This window comes from Marmota monax, unplaced genomic scaffold (assembly GCF_021218885.2).
Source record: "Marmota monax isolate L192 unplaced genomic scaffold, Marmota_monax_Labrador192_F-V1.1 WCK01_AAM20220418_F8-fsc01662, whole genome shotgun sequence".
In the NCBI taxonomy this organism is placed as follows: domain Eukaryota; kingdom Metazoa; phylum Chordata; class Mammalia; order Rodentia; family Sciuridae; genus Marmota; species Marmota monax.
Window position 1 is genome coordinate 1 of NW_026694791.1, and position 16,831 is coordinate 16,831.

At 40.8% G+C, this 16,831-nt stretch overlaps 1 long non-coding RNA gene across 1 annotated transcript; it reads left to right on the forward strand.

Annotated features, from left to right (window-relative positions):
• The first annotated feature begins 13 nt into the window (after positions 1-13).
• LOC131423458 (uncharacterized) lies at positions 14-12,725 on the forward strand. The gene is made up of 2 exons (XR_009225059.1): positions 14-7,287; positions 7,419-12,725. It is a non-coding gene; the product is annotated as an uncharacterized LOC131423458 (long non-coding RNA).
• Positions 12,726-16,831: the final 4,106 nt, after the last annotated feature.

A 16,831-nucleotide genomic window follows, 5' to 3' on the forward strand; every position in this document is an offset into this window, starting at 1 on the left:
TTTAGTTTGGTCAAGCAGAAACAAAATTAAATAAACATGTCCCACAGAGTAGGCCCGCTGGGGCAGCGATTACCAAGGGGAAGACTCAAGAGAAGCTGGAGAAATTGCATTTTAAGACAACATAAAATTCTAAGACAACATAACAAAGTACAGCAAGACTATATACCAGACTCCAGGAGGGCATCCCTGACCCTTGAGATGTGGGGCTTTCAAAGTGGCATGAATCGGGAACACCAGATCCTGCCAGGAGTGATTAGGAGTTAGGATTTAGTAGCAATACCTGCAGGAACTTAGACTCCAACCCTATTCTCCAGCTCAGCATTGATGTCTGGAAGGCACTACCACCACTCCCTGGTCTTATCAGCTGTCTGGGTCCCAGTGGTGCTCAGAGTTGATTACTTGAAGCTCTCAGAACTGCTGGTTTTTATGGAGGCCAGCATGTAAGGAATCAGTGTTAGAAAAGTAAACACTTCTCAGGGGAAAATCCAACCAGAAAACACTTGACCTCCAGAGCTCTTGTTCACTGCTGTTATCTTTACTCCTAGATCCCCCCATTTAGCCTGTGCAGCTTTGGCCTCCCATAGCTGTTGTCTCTATCCCTAACATTGCTCTTGCTTCTCATTCGGGCATATCCTATGCCTTAATGTCCAAATGGTAGAGCTTTTAACAATGCAATTCTCTTAAAAACCTCAAGGGTTTCCAATGAAACTAATTCAAATCTCTTCTATGTTCCAAAAGCCTCTACCACAACTCTTTTGCAAACATGTCCATCTCTACATTGAGTGTTTTACATTTCTGTTGGAGAAGACCTGAAAAATTTTAGAAGCTATTTTATCTACTTCAAAGTTTCTATCAAACGTTCCTTTACAGAGGTCTTAACAAAGTGTCTTAACAAACATCTTATTGCGATGTTTTTATTAGCTCTTTACTCTGAAGCTATTTATTACTTTGAGAATATTGTACTGGTCTGAGAGACCACGGATGAGTAAGTTTTATTTTCTAACCTCAAAATTCCTAGTCTTTCTATATTCCTGTTACTGCTTAAAAATTAAACAATTCCTTCTTTTTACTTATCTCTCTTTCTTTCTTAGTCCATTCAGGCTTCTATAACAAAATATCATGAACTGGGTAGTTTATAAGCAACAGAAATTTATTTCTCACAGTTCTAAGGTTGGAAAATCCAAGATCAACATGTCAGTTTGATCAGGTTCTGGTGAGGGCTGACCTTCAGGTTGCAGACTGCTGATTTCTCACTGTGTCCTCACATGGTGGAATGAATGAACTCGCTCCTTTGGGCCAATTTATAAGGAAACTTGTCCCGCTCCTATATGCTCTACCCTCATAGTTACCTCCTAAAATTCCTCACCTACTATTATGATCATGTTGGTGATTAGATGTTAACCTGAATTTTAGGGAGACGTGAACATTCAGATCATACCCTTCCCATAAATAATCACAAGCAGCTAAAAGAAGCCAACTGACATTTTCAATATGCTTTCTAAAAATCACCTTGCTCAAGTCTACAAGGTCATTAAGTAAATTTTTAAACTTCCAGGTTATGACAGGCAACAGTTTTGCCAAACATTTCATAAGTACATAACAGGAGTTGCTATTTCTCCATCCTCTTAGTGCCCTCATTGTTTTTCTAGACTTTTCCAACAATTTCCTTGCTACTTTTCCAGCTTCCACCTTCTTCCTGTTCCCAAAGCTAACACCATGTGTTTCTGACTTGGGTATAGCAGCAACTTCACTGCCAGTACCCATTTGGGTTTGAGTTAGTTTCTACTATATAACAAATGACCACAAATCTTAAGACTTAAAGAGTAAAACCAAACACTGATTTAGCTCAAAATTGTGCGAATTGGCTGGGAAATCTGATTTGATCCACCTTAGTGGATCTCTGATGGATCACTCCTGAATCTTGTGTCACCTTGGTTTTCAGACGGCAGATGAAAGGTCTAGGTTGGTTTTACTTACATGTCTGGTGGTTGATGGGTTGATCATTAAGGTATCCGTTAGTCAGGTTTTTTTTTTTTTGTCACTGTGACAACTTAGAGGAGGAAAAGTTTTATCTTGGCTCATGGTTTCAGGAGTTCATTCCATGATCAGACAGTTTCATCACTCTGGTCTAAAGTGAGGTGGAGCATCATGGCTGAGGGCACAGTGGGGGAAATCTACTCAGCTCATGTGGGCAGGAAGCAGAGAGAGAAAGGGGAAGGGGCTGCAGGGAAGATGAATGCTTCCAGGGCATGCCCCAGTGACTCACCTCCTCCAGCCATGCTCCACCTGCCTACAGTTACCACCCAGTCAGTCCATTAAACTAGGATAGACTGATTAGGTTACAGCTCTTGCAATCCAGTTATCACACCTCTGAACATTCCTGCATTAACACAGAGTTTGGGGAAGATAAAAAGCCATAAAAAGGTGACTGGGCCACATGTGTTTTATCACCTATCAGTCTAGGCCAAGCATCTTTAGATATCAATAACAGGATTCCAAGAGCCATCAAAGAGTAAGATACAAGTGCACATGACCTGTTCGATTTTGTTTGCTTCATGTTTCTCACTGTCCCGTTGGCCAAAGCAAGTCAACCATGCTTAAAAATAATGGTTGCCCTTACAATTTAGTCTGTAGATTAATAAAGGTAGAATGACTCAAAGAGACATGAACGTTACAGAGTTACACGTGGTTCCCAGTGGGATTTGGGTTTTCCCCTTTTTGGGAGAAGCAATCCTTGTCTACAGTTGTGCAATGGATAATCACAGTGTCAGGTGGAAGTGTGATGTGGTGGTTACTATTGACATTTTGGAAATTACTGCATTCCACCTACTTACACATACTTTTTTTTCACATTTGGATGCCTTTAAAATCAGGGTAAAAAACAATAAATGGCAATTCAAAGTTTAACTGGCAAAATCTCTTCTTTATTAATTGCACGAGAATTTAATGGTTCATCTTATAATTGCTTCTTAGATTCAGTGAAATACAAATATGGTGAATTAACTGTGGGTAGGCTGTTCCAGATTGTTTTCAACTCTGCCTTATACCAATGTTTTTTCTTTCTCCTGGTTCACAAGGGAGGAACCAGGGATCTATATTTCCTAGCTTTTGGGGTTTATTTTGACAACAGGAGGTGATGGCATAAAGTTTTGAAGGTTGAAGAGAAAGAGGACATGGCAATAAATAGAATTGTTCTCCCCCCCCCAAAAAAAGACAATACATGAGACTTTCAAACAGACTCTAAAATTCTGATTAACTCTTTTTTCTTCTCTATTTTTATTTTTTCTCTTTCTTTTTTGTTCTTTTTAGATATGCATGACAGTAGAGTGTATTTTGACATAGGCATAGGATAGACTGATTAGAATAGCTTATTCTAATTAGGGTCTCATTCTTGCAGTTGTACATGATGTGGAGTTTCACTGGTTGTGTATTCTTAAATGAACCTAGGAAAGTTATGTTCAATTCATTCTACTGTCTTTCCTATTCCCACCCCCCTCTTCCCTTCATTTCCCTTTGTCTAATCCACCAAACTACTCTTCTTCTACTCCCCACACCCTCATTGTGTGTTATTATCTGCATATCAGAGAGAACATTTGACCTTTGGTTTGGGAGATGGTCTTATTTCACTTAGTATGATAGTCTCTGGATCCATCCATTTACCCACAAGTCATAAAGTCATTTTTTTATGGCTGAGTAATATTCCATGGTGCATATATACCATGATTTTTTATGCATTCATCTGTTGAAGGGCATCTAGCTTGGTTCCATAGCTTAGCTATTATGAGTTGAGCTGCTATACACATTGATGTGGCTGCCTCACTGTAGTATGTTGATTTTAATTCCTTTGGGTATATACCAAGGAGTGAGATAATTGGGCCAGATGGTTGTTCCATTCCAAGTTTTCTGAAGAATCTCCATACTGCTTTCCAGAGTGGTTACACCAATTTGCAGTCCCACCAGTAAATATATGAGTGTACCTTTTTTCCCACATCCTTGCCAATATTTATTGTCAATTGTATTCTTGATAACTGCCATTGTGACTGGAGTGAGATTCCATCTAATCTAATGCAATAATTAAATTCATTAATTGTTTAATTTGAAATAGTTTTAATTTGCATTTCTCTAATTGCTAGAGATGTTGAACATTTTTTCATTTATTTGTTGACTATTCATATTTCTTCCTCTGTAAAGTTCCTGTTCAGTTCCTTTGCCCATTTATTGATTGGGTTATTTGTTGGATTTGGGTTTGTTTTTTTTGGGGGGGGTTTAAGTTTTTGAGTTCTTTATACATCCTGGAGATTAATGCTCCAACTATCTGAGGTGCTCTTGACTTCTGAGAATAGGAGAGAACAGTTTCATGGTAGCCAGAGAATTTGTCTTCATTACAGAGTTCCACCTGGGGAGTTGTGCTCTCTGCCTGGTGGATTTTCAACAGATGTACTCTGGGCATTGATTAGTCAGCATGCTCAAAAGTGATACCCGCTCCATTATATTCTCTTTCTCTACCAAGGAGTGAGATAATTGGGTAGATGGTAGTTCCATTCCAAGTTTTCTGAGAAATCTCCATACTCAAGTTCTCCATCTCAAGTTCTCATATGTAATTGTGGGGATTGAAATCCCAGGGTTCATCTCTTTTTTTTTTCTCTTAACAACATATGCATGCATATCTATGTAACCCCAATGTCCTTTGGCTTCTGTAGACTGGATAAAAAATGAGTTGCATTCTATTTGTTCACACTTACATTTTGTGGTTAGTAGTTCTCATCTCGTACCAGCTCAGCCCCTTCCTTAACCCCTTACTCTTACACCTATATGTTGGGCATCTCTAAGGACAGTTCAAGAACAAGACCAATGTCGGGAGATGCCACATAGGAAACAAGCGTCCCTTAGCCTTGAGTGATGAGAATGTGGAGATGCGGCAAGCCAGCCATGGGCTGTGTGTATCTGAACTATGAGCATTGAGCACACAAAGTGGACTGAACCAACGTTGCTCCTCTGTTTGGGTGAGCTTTGCTCTGGTCTTTACACTCGCTCTGCCATGATCTCCACACAGCTCATGAGATGGGCTAGATGTCAGTCAATCTGTTGACAGCAGACATCATGAAGCTAGACTCAACTCCCTGAAACCCGATCCCTTGCTTCATTTGAATGGCTTCTCCTCAATAAAAGGGTTCAGCACATTCTCTGTCTCTCTCTCTTTCTATGGACCCCTAAAGTCAGAGAAGCCATTACAGGACTCAAAGAAAAAGGTATTTGTCTGTCTCTGCATGGTTATTTCATGCAGCCCAGTTCACCTGGAGTGACCTTCAGTGTTTAGTCATGGAATGCGACAGACCAACCCATGTCCTTCCTACATGGCCGACCTGATGTGGTCTGCTCAAATGGCTCAAGCCCAGCACACTCTTTCCAGGTGCTCACCAACATGAAAGACCCTTCAAGGGCAATGATGGTACTGATTGTCATCAATCTTCACTCTATTTGTCACATGATGTCCTGGGAAGAAACAGCCTGAGAGAGACAAAATGCCTCCTCTGACAGAGTTCTGAGGTGTGAGGTATGCGCTAGAGAACACAGGCAGAAAACCACATCTTCCATCTCTCTCTGTTTCTAACCTAGTCATCCTTTACTTCTCCCTGGAAGTCTCACCCAATTCATTCAAAGTAGGCAGTCAAGTTGACAGAATGAGGAGCAAATGGGAATAGATCTACCCAAAGGAACGAGGACATTTCCATAGATGAACTGAGCCCAGCAATGAGACCTTGAGGTTAGAGGAGTGGACACTGAGCAGGTTTGAAGACTGCACCCTGGATTTGTCCCAGCCTTTGTGGACCATGCCTGAGTTAGTGAGGCCCTGGGGAAAAGGAAAAGGCCAACGGAAAGTTTTTCATTAAAAACTGAAAGGTGGGAGGGCTGGGAGAGTGCCAGGTAGAGTGCTTGCCTGGCACTTGTGAGATGCTGGGTTCAATCCTCAGCACCACATAAAATACAAAACAAACAAATTAATTAAGGTATCGTATCCATCTACAACTAAAAAAATACTTAAAAAGAAAACCTGAAATGTGGAAGAATCTGGAAGTCAAACTGCCATGTCAAACTGAATTCTCCATCCAGCACCCTTCAAGTTCCTGGTCACTGTTACCCCCAGTGTATGCTCCAAGACACACAATTTAGGAACATTGATATGCCTAACTGAAATTTTGATTTATTATAAAATAAAAATATTAATAATCAAATTTGCCTGAATTGCTTTATAGAATTTGTCAAAAAATCTATGAATGGAGTGTGGGGAATTTGAGAAATGTCTGGGTTGTCTTTGAAACTTTTCTGAAAACCTAAAACTATTTTATATCAAAAGTTTATTAATCAAAAATATCTATTGAGAGGGCAGGTATTTCCCATAACTACTCCTCAACTGGACTCAAAAGGCCAAGTTACATGGACTTTGGAGTTATACAGATAAGAGATAAAATCTAAGGTTGGTGGTAGAGTGCTGGCCTGGCATGTGTGAGGCACCAGGTTCAATTCTCAGCATTACATAAGAATAAATAAAATAAAAGTATTATGTCCATCTATGATTAAAAATTAAAAAATAAAAATAAAAATAAAAATCTTAGCTCTGGTATTTCTTTCTTGATATCATGGTCAGTTTGAACATATTTTCTAAGGTTTAAATTCCTCATATAAGAAATAGGCATAGCGGCTGGGGATGTAACTCAATGGTAGGGTGCTTTCCCAGCAAGTGCAAAGCTCCATGTTTAATCCCTAGTAACCCCCAACACACATGCAGAAAAGAACAACGGTTCCTTCTTTGGGGTTTGCTTCTGTTAAATGGAAAAATAGAGTTGAACTTCCCAAGAGTCTGTCACAAGGTTAACTCACCCCATGACTTTTTCTTCCCTGCAGCAGGAGCACATGCCCCTTCTCATCCAAATGTGGTCAAGAAAGATGTGCGACAAATGGAGTTGACTGAGGCAAAATGGAGTCAGTCGAAGTCACCATGAATTGTGAGAGTTCCCAGCAGCTGTGTCCAGAAGTCAAACCTGAACAGGGGAAGCTAATACTCTTAAAATCATGGTGAGAAGAATATTTTTTCAGGTACTAGGGATTAAGCCAAGGGGTGATTTACCACTGAGCTATATCCCCAGCCCTTTTTATCTTTTACTTTGAGATACGTCTCACTAAGTTGCCAAGACTGTCCTCAAGCTTGTGATCCTCCTGCCTCAGCCTCCCTAGTAGCTGGAATTACAGGTGTGCACGACTACACCTGGCTCCCCCACCTTTTGATAGGTATGTTGCAGTTAGATAGTCAGAACATACAGATGTTGCATATACTTTGTGCTTAGAACATTATTTGGTCTTACTTTTGTAGTAAATATACAATTGAAGGCCTTACTGGTTCCCTCTTGATCTCCCACCAGTTGCTTTGGTTGGCTGAAGCTCAGTCTCCAGTAGATTCCTCAGGAAGCTCTCATGGGAACATTATCCCTGTCTTCTCCAATACCACCTAATTTCTTCCTCAAGTTTCCCCTGAGTAGAAACCTCTTGGCTCTGATGGGTGCTGGTGGTTTGTCCCTGCCCACCCATTCATAATTTGGAGTTTGAGAATATACTATGCCTCTAATTTTGTTGTCTATGTGTTCTGAATTTTGTTATTTTAATTGTTTTGAATGTTTTTAATGGGGGAGGGGATTTTAGAAGATTCAAAAATTATGCCCACATTGCAGAATCAAAACTATCTTCCCAGACTCTGTATTTTAACAATTTCCACCTTCTGCCTTGGTGGAGTATCCATTCAATCCTTTTGCACTTTTTTTTATTAGGTTGTCTATAATTTTCCTACTGATTTAAAAGGGATTTTGGATACAACTAGTGTAGTCTACCTGTAACCACAAACACTTCCCCCAATGGGTCTTCCCTTTTCATTCTCTTAATTGTGTCCTTCAATGAGGAAAAATTCCTTGATTTTAATGAGATCTGGTTTAACTATTATTATGATCAATAGTGTTTCTGTAATATTTAAGAAATCTTTGCCTATTCCAAGACTAGAACTATTTCCTACATTATCTTCTAGATTATTTTATCTTTCACATTTAGTTTCATGATCTGTTGGGAACAGAATTTTGTTTGGCCTAGGAGTCAAGGTTCTTTTGTGTGGATACTTTATGTGGACAATGCAGTTAATCCAGTCACCTTGATTAAAAAGGGCTTTCTTTCCCCATCTGTTTGCTTTGCAGTGGTTCATTTGTCATAAATTAGGAGATTGCATGTTTTTGACACATTGGTTAGTCTGCCATCGTGCACCAACACCACACTGTCCCCATTTACTGTCTCATTATTAGTCTTAGTAAAGGGTAACTGAGTTCTGCAACTTTGCTTAAGATTGTCTTATTATTGCCTTTTGGAATTTTCATTTCAGTCTTAGAATCAGCCTAACTTCATGAAAAAAGTCCTTCTAATATTTGGCTGATTATTCGAAATTTATAGTTCAGCTTTGGGAAAACCAAAATCTTTATAGTATTAAATCTTCAAATCTGCACAATTTTGCTAATTTACTCCTAGGTAATTGATGGGTTTTGGGTTATTATAAAACATATTGAAATTTTTTATTTTATACTTAAGAAAAGACTTAAAAATTTTTTAATGAAATTAAAAACTTTCCTTGTGTCAGGCACCTGGTGCACTAGTGCAGAAAAAACAGGGTTGTAGGGGAAAGAAATGGAACCACAGGAAGGACTATGGCCTCATTGTTCCCCTGTCCATTGAGGCAAACCCACCTGAAACTAATTAAGGGTTTGGTGCTACCTGGTTTTTCACAATTGTGTGGCCATGCAAAAATGGGACAGAAATATATCCAAATGCTTGAGATCTCCTTCTGCTCTTGCACTTCCTGTTATTCATGAGACTCTTACCCAACATTTTCAAGTATTAGAATCCTGGAAGAGGCTGGGCACGGTGGCACACACCTATAATCCCAGCAACTCAGGAGGCCGAAGCAGGAGGATTGCAAGTTCAAAGCCAGCCTCAGCAAAAGTGAGGCACTAAGCAACTCAGTGAGACCTTGTCTCTAAATAAAATACAAAATAGGTCTGGGGATGTGGCTCAGTGGTCAAGTGATCCTGAGTTCAATCCCTGTTACCCTAAAAAAAAATCCTGGAAGATTTTATGTGCATTCTTAACCAATGCACATTTAAGCTTCTCTAATAACTTAGGTATCAAGAGATTCTCATAGAACTAAAATATTTCCATGCATCCTTGATTGTTTCCTCAGGGAATATTCCTTGAAATGTTTCTGGCTTCAAGAGCATGCATGTTTGTTTGTTTTACATCCAAAGATAAACTGCCTAAATGCTTTTTATGAGGATATATTTTTCATGCCAAAAGTTTGCTCAACCCTCAAATGCTGAATAAAGTTTAATTTTCACTAATGACAATAATAATTTTATATAAGTTTACAGTTTTAAATCACATGCTTTAAAAAAACTTTAGTTATATTCGTGAAATACTTACTTGTTTTTAGGGAATGTTTCAACAATCCTTTGCAATAAGATAGCACCCCTAGACTGGGAAAAGAATGACAGAATACATATCAAGCAACTTCTTTGTGCTAGATCTTTTTGAAAACATTATTTTGTTAACCTTGAGGACATTCTATGACGTGGATATTCATATCACCCCATTATTCAGATGAGGAAACTGAGGAATAAGCCAAATGCTATTTCCTTTTGTTTACATTGTTATGATGACATTCTACCCTCTTCCCGGAGTCACCTGGTCTGCACTGCAAATGTTGACACCAGGAGAACACTGTAGTGTCCAAAGGAAAAATCTTAGACTAATAAAGTTTACTTGAGCATTTATAAACAAAATAGAACAAAACGAAAGAATTCACAAATTAAAGTGGGTTCTGAGAACCCCAACCAATAACATGATCTGACAGCATTTATAGGAAGCAGGAAGCACCATGTAGAAACAATATAACTGGTTACAACTTCCTTGGTTAATTTGTTTCTAGAGTCTCCAGCAATTTACTAAAGCTCAACTACTATAGCTAAACTCCATATTTGTTTGGTTGTTAGGTTTAGCGTAGGATCTTAGTTCAAATCAATGGCTTCCCCCTGAATTTTTTTAACCATACCTAACAATGTCCCTCAATTTGTGCTAAACTGGTGCCAGCCACTCCCTCCAGCAGAACTCAGGCAATTGGCTCAGGAGCAAAGCAGTGATGGCAGCCTGCCCCATTGCGCCATCTTTTGGCTATCACTCTCCAGTGCATGACCTTTCCACTCATACTGGTAATCCATGCCAGGGCAGATGAGTAAGTATCTGTAAATCTCATACTTTTACCTTTAATCTTCATAACACCTTTTTGAAATAATTATTATCCTTATTTAAGATACATGGGAATTTGGTCTTAGAGAGGTAACGTGCTTGTTTCACATCAGGCAGTTGGAAAATTGCAAAGCTTGTCTCTGCCTCCAAAGCCAAAACACTTTCTAGCAAACCTGCTGTCTCCCAATTGAACTAATAATGAATACCTACTATCTACATGGTTCTGAGTTTTTTTTCTAAACCAATTACCAGAAAGAAAGAAAGAAAAAAGCACCTGGCATCTTTGCACAAAGAGACCACAAGTGTGTGTCCAGGCAGGTGGCTGCTGACCATTCTTGACTCATTCTTACAGCCACACTCTATTTGGGTCCATTTCTTTCTGCCCAGAGTCACCTTTTCCTGCTCTCTGCAAAGTCCAGTGAGGGTCAGCACGTTCTTCCCAATGGGTCTCCTATGGTTGGCTGGACTTCCTCCATAAACCCCTTCTCTTCCCCCAAGTAGGGCCCCATGGCTTCATCCACGAGGGCTTCTGACTGAGGGCAGCTACTCCTAGGGCTGTCATCATTGTCCTTTCAGCACTACTACTGACCCCAATTAAATAAAAGGAGTAAATAACTGTAAAGTTGTAGACATTAAATGTAAAACCCAGTACTCTTACTTTAAGACTGGTGAAACTGACTTGCTGGATATTTCAGACCAAAACTTGGAGCGTAAAGTTAAGAAATAAAGGGGCCAAGAAAGAAAATAAGCAACATTTGGCTCTTGCCCTCTGAGGTCAGCTTGAACCCAGGGAACAAGGGGACTTCTCTAAGGGTTTTGTGACTCTGGGCCACAAGTCCTCCTGATCAGGGATATTAATGAGACCCTGGAGAACAGAAGGCTGACCAGTGCACATGCTGCAAAGAGGAGGATTGTTGGAGAAGGCAACATCCCTGATGGTTCCAAGGGAAGCCACATGGTTAAGGATACCCTGACCCATCCTGGAAGATGGCACTAAAGGAGATAAGAAGCTGCTCTCCAGTTCCCAAGAGTAACCCCCTGTGGGAACTCAGTAGGAACAAGGTCAATATGACCAGCTTGGTCTTAAACACCTAACAAAAACAGTTATAACAAAAGTACAGCCATATCTGAGCATTTAAAAGAAAAGACAACAGCTCTTTTAATGGAACTTAAGACACACACTTCCCACAGCTATGGTGTCCCCCAAATTCTGAGACATTTTTCCTTTGCAAGATTCATATTTACCCCTGCCTACCAAAAATTGGACTGGCCTCTGTACCTTAGTGTTTTTCACTCCTTAAATTGATGTTTTACCTAACAACCAAAATTTGCCTATTCAGATAAAAGTGCACAGCAGACACAAGAGAGTCCTTCAGTGTATTCCCTTATTCATAGGGTTAGAGATATCTGTTGGAATTGGCACAGGAGCAGCAGGATTAGGAACCTCTATTCACTACTAAAAAAAATTGTTATAACAGGTTTTGAAGACATCCAGCAGGTGGCTGACTCAGTACTGACTTTACAAAACCAATTGGACTCTTTGGCATCTGTTGTACCGCAAAAATGTTGGGGCTTAGATCTCCTCACTGTCAAACATGGTGAACTCTGCCTCTTCCTGAGGGAGAATGCTGTTTCTATGTAAACCAATCAGGATTGGTAAGAGACAAGGTTTAATAGCTCCAGCACTGCCTGGAACAGCAGAGACGAGAACCAGCTGATTCTTGGGGGTCCTCACTGGGGGATCTAAAACAATGGATCTCCCAGTAACTTCCTCTTATATCCCCCTTAATATTCATCTTTTAATAATAACCTTTCTTCCCTGTATTCTTAATTTCATACAGAGACAGCTTCTTAGTTAGGTGACCCATTTAGCTCAAACTGCTTCCCAGCCATTCTCCTTCTGTGCTCACAATCTGAGTTCCTGAAACCACAAAGAGAAAAGGTGCCTATGATGACCTCAAGGCTCCTTCCATGTATACTCCTCTTCAGCCTCAACCACTTGGATCCTACAAGAATATAAGACACCCCATACCTCTGTATTCTCTCCTGGATTTCTTAAGGGGATTAGGTCCCCCTACTTCACCCCTTTTCAGCAGGAAGCATCCAGATATGATACTGATGCCCCTATTCGTTGTCCCCTTTCAGAGTCTGGAAGGAAGGATATGGAGAAAAACAACCCCCAAGGAGAAAGGGAGAGATGGGCTCTGAACTTGTTGCAATTTTCCTTATCTACAACCATTCCCCTGACTGCCCAAGGTCTCCCTCCAACACATTTCCTTCTAGGACTCAGCTCCTCTAAACCCTATAAAACTCAGACATTTATTGTAGCCAGTTGCCATTTTCCCTCTTGAAAATGTGTCCTTCTGCTGCTTAATAAAGCATTGCTGATTTACTGAGTTCTGTCTCCGTTTCTTTTTCTTTCTGTATTCTCTTTTATTTGCTTTTGCCAACAGTTGGGGAACTTTTTCTATAACGGGTCTGTCTCGTATGCAGCCCAGTCATGATCAAGCAATGGGGTACATTGCTGACAGGCCAAAGGAAACACCTGCAGACTGCATGGGAGGTATACAGTTTATTTTGGAAATGCTTACATAGATCACAGACTGCTCCAAGAAGAGTTCAGCAGCAACAGGCTGACAGATAGCACCTCAGTCCCTCACAGTGCTTTGCCAAGCAATGCCTCCTCTCCCTTACTGTGTTCTGTCCAGTGGTGGCCAGCTGGATGAGTGATAGGTATCCTTCCCACAGTGCTCTCAGCTCCACACCCATCCCCACTCACAGAGGGGTTTTGTATGGTAGGCTGCAGCAGCAACAATATCATCAGCTTGCTTAGTTTGCTGTCTGACCAGCATCCCAAGGAGCAACTGTCTTGAGGTATATGAAAGAAAGTAGCTTTCTACAGATAACACTAACTCACCCTAGTTCCTGGCATGCATAAGAGAAAGCCAGAGTCCTTCAAGATAAGATGTATCTGGACTTTCCAGCCCAGGCTTGCTCTCCTTGTTCCCTAACATGACTAGGTTTTCAGGAACAGAAACAGAGCATTCAGAGACATGAAGTATTACTGCTCCCTTTTTCTTTAGGGACAATACAGGGCCAAAGAGGAAATATTGTAAATTATGTAACCATAGGTCCCTTTTGCAACTACTCAATGCTGCTGCTGCTGCTGCTGCTGCAAGGAAAGAAGCCTTAGACAATTCATAGATGACTGGGTATGACTGACTTCCAATAAACTATTCCCTCTTTCTCATCAACTAGGAAGCCCACATCATATCCTGCATCCTTTCTATGCAGTGACTCAGCTTTCCAAGTCTTGTGCTTCTGAAATTTTGAAAACCCCTTCTTGCTCAGTAAAACCTACTGATGCCTAATTCAGCCAAGTCTAATCTGAAACTCTCGGCTGATCCATGCCCCTTTATTCAAGGTTGACTGTACCTCCCCATGAAGCAGGGGCTGCCAGTAATACAGTGAGTGGAGCAGCTTCTGGGCATCTAGAAACCAGAAAACAAATTATCATGGAAATGCAAATCAAAACCATGATGAGACATGATCTCAGTCCATTCAGAATGACAATTATCAAAAAGACAAAAAATAACAAATGCTGATGAGGATGTGGAGAAAGGGGAACCCTCATGGCAGGAACTGCTGGTGGGAATGTAAATTAATATAACCATGATGAAAAATGAGAAGAGGTTCCTCAAAAATCTAAAGATAGAATACCACATGATCCGTGATCACACTGTTGGTTATAAATCCAGAAGAAATGAGGTCATTATATCTATGGGATTCCTGGACACGTTTATTGCAGCACCATTCATATTAGCCAAGATATGGAGTCAACCAAGGTCCCCATGAATGAATGGAGGAAGAAATGCCTTATATATACACAATGGAAAATACCTCAGTCATAAAATAAATGAAATGCTATTTGCAACAACACAGATGAACCTGGAGGACCCTGTGTTAAGTGAAATAAGGCACAGAAAGACAAAACACCCAATGTTCTCACTCATTGGTTGAAACTAAAAAAGTTTGATTTCATAGAAATAGAGAGTAGAATAGTGGTTACCAGAAACTAGGAAGGGTGTCTGGGTGAGAGTCTGGATAATGGGAACCAAAGTACAGTTACATTGGAGGAATTCGTTGTAGTGTTCTATACCGTGGTGGGTAGCTATAGTCTACACCAATTTATTATAAAGTTCAAAATAACCAGAAAAGAAGAGATTGAAGATTCCCAACACATAGAAATGATCCACACTTCTAGAGACCCATCCTTGAGACTTATTTATGCTCACAGAATCTGTTCTACTGTGAGCAACTGGTGGGACCCCTGCTGAGGAACCTGGGATGGTGGGCCTGGAGAATGGTGTGTCAAGAAGGGATGTGGTTGCATCTTTTCTCCAGCCCAGGGAAACAGGTGAAAGCAACAAACCCTCTCCAAGTCCCCAAACCCCACACAACACAGGGAGACTCTGCTTGGCTCAGCCCAAACTTTCCTTGCTTAAGACACTAATGCCCCTAGTCTCTGCTTTCGTGCTAGTGCATCTCAACAGAAAAGCACATCATAGAGCTGTGTGTCCCCACTTTTTTGAGCACAGAACTCTTCTCTTATTTTGCTGTATAAGTAATACATGCTCATTATAGAAAACTGGAAAATAACACAAATAAAAATGTAAATTATCTATAATCTCCTCCCCAAGATAACCACCTAACCGTGACATGCTACATAAAAATTTCTATAATTCTCTCCCTCTCTCTGTCTCTTAAACACACACACACACACACACACACACACACATATCCATTCATTCATTCTACCAACATTTATACCTGACAGATGCTATTTCACCACAGAATCTTCACATCCCTTACTTTCTTGACTGACAGGCTAGGATCAGTTGTTGCCATTGCAAATCTGGTACATGCATCAAAGTAGACTGGAAACTAGGATCAGAGGAATTAAGACTACATGTGACTACAAAAATAAAGTTTTCTAACACAGATTCACATTATCGCAGGCTCATGGGCCAAGCTTAGGCATTTTGGGAGCTGGGGAGAGTGTGTCAGGGACTCCCCACAGATGAAGGAGGTCTCTCCCACAGATGAAGCACCAAGTAGAGAATTGTCACCTACCAGACCTATGTTACTTGATCTGCAAGTATAATAATATCCAGCCTGCATTTTCTAGCCCCTAATTTGATGGGACTGATTGTACAACAGTTCTCCAACCTAGGCATGCATAAGAATCACTGGGGAAGAGGTGCCGATAATTAAAATCTAGGCTTCTGATTCTCAGACTCTGGTTTTCAGTTCTTTTCTGGAGTGTAGCCCAAGAACCCAAGAATCTGCACTTCTTCTATAGGATGCTGATGCTACTGATTCATGGGACCCTATTTGAGCAGCTCTGGGTACAGTATTAGGTTCTCTTTCAGGCAGAGAATACCAGTAGGCTGTAGGATTCCGTTTTGATTGGCACCTGAGAACACACAGAATTGGTAGGAGGCTGGCTCTGTGATCTGAGATTTAACTATCTAGTCCCAAAGGGACAAAAAGAAGGGAGTTAATGATAATGCTACATGCTCTTTCCCCAGGATATTATAGTTTCTGGTCATGGGTATGTGTCCTCTTGGGGTGTTAAGAAGGGAAGATGCTCACAATCCTTCAGAGATGGGGCACTCAGACCTCTCTCTTGGCAACCGGTCCATTCTTCTACAGAGTAGCCGGGTTTGAGTAGACAGTTTTATTTTTCAACTGGACAAAGACCCAGAAATCATCCAAGGTTGCCTATAGGATCTGCTGGGGCTTTGTGATGAAATGAACGCAGAAGATGGATCTTGTCCCAAGAGACAAAAATGCTGCACTACCAGGTGTGGTCACTCTTCAGATTGTGTGTAGAAGATAGCTGCTTATGGAGAGGAGGAAGAGTCCCCACTGGCCTTGGCAGGGGTAGGAGGGGTTCCACCTGCCCCTTGCCCACTGAAGTCAGAGCGGCACATGGAGAAAGCTGCTTGACAGCAAAGACCAGAACTGTCTGGAAAGTGTAAATATAATCTTCATGCTTTAGTGTTGTGAGCAGACTGCTTTGAACATGGGCAGTGCGATGCTGCTTCTGGGAACCTTGTGGTGCAAGAGTGCCAGGGTAACACCCATTTGCAAGGTGACTCCTGTTGGTAGGAGAATTCCATTCTTGTCATGGATTTCAGTAGTTCAAAAGCCTTGATTTCAAAAACCAGCTGCCCGAAGGAAGAATAGATGGGTGTAAACTGCTAAGCCCCAGCCACGTTGTTTTTCTCAACTTCCTGCTTACCTCAAGAAGTTTTTCACACTGAAACCCTTTAATGCTCACACCTATATAATAAATGTGTGGGCTTTTGTTCCTTTGTTAGATCCAGTCTCCATCAGAGCTTGGGTCACTCACTGGATCCCGCTGCATCGCCATTTTTGTGTCCTTTGTCTTTATTTCTTAGTATATTTCTTTTGACTTTTATTTTCTCAGGCTGGC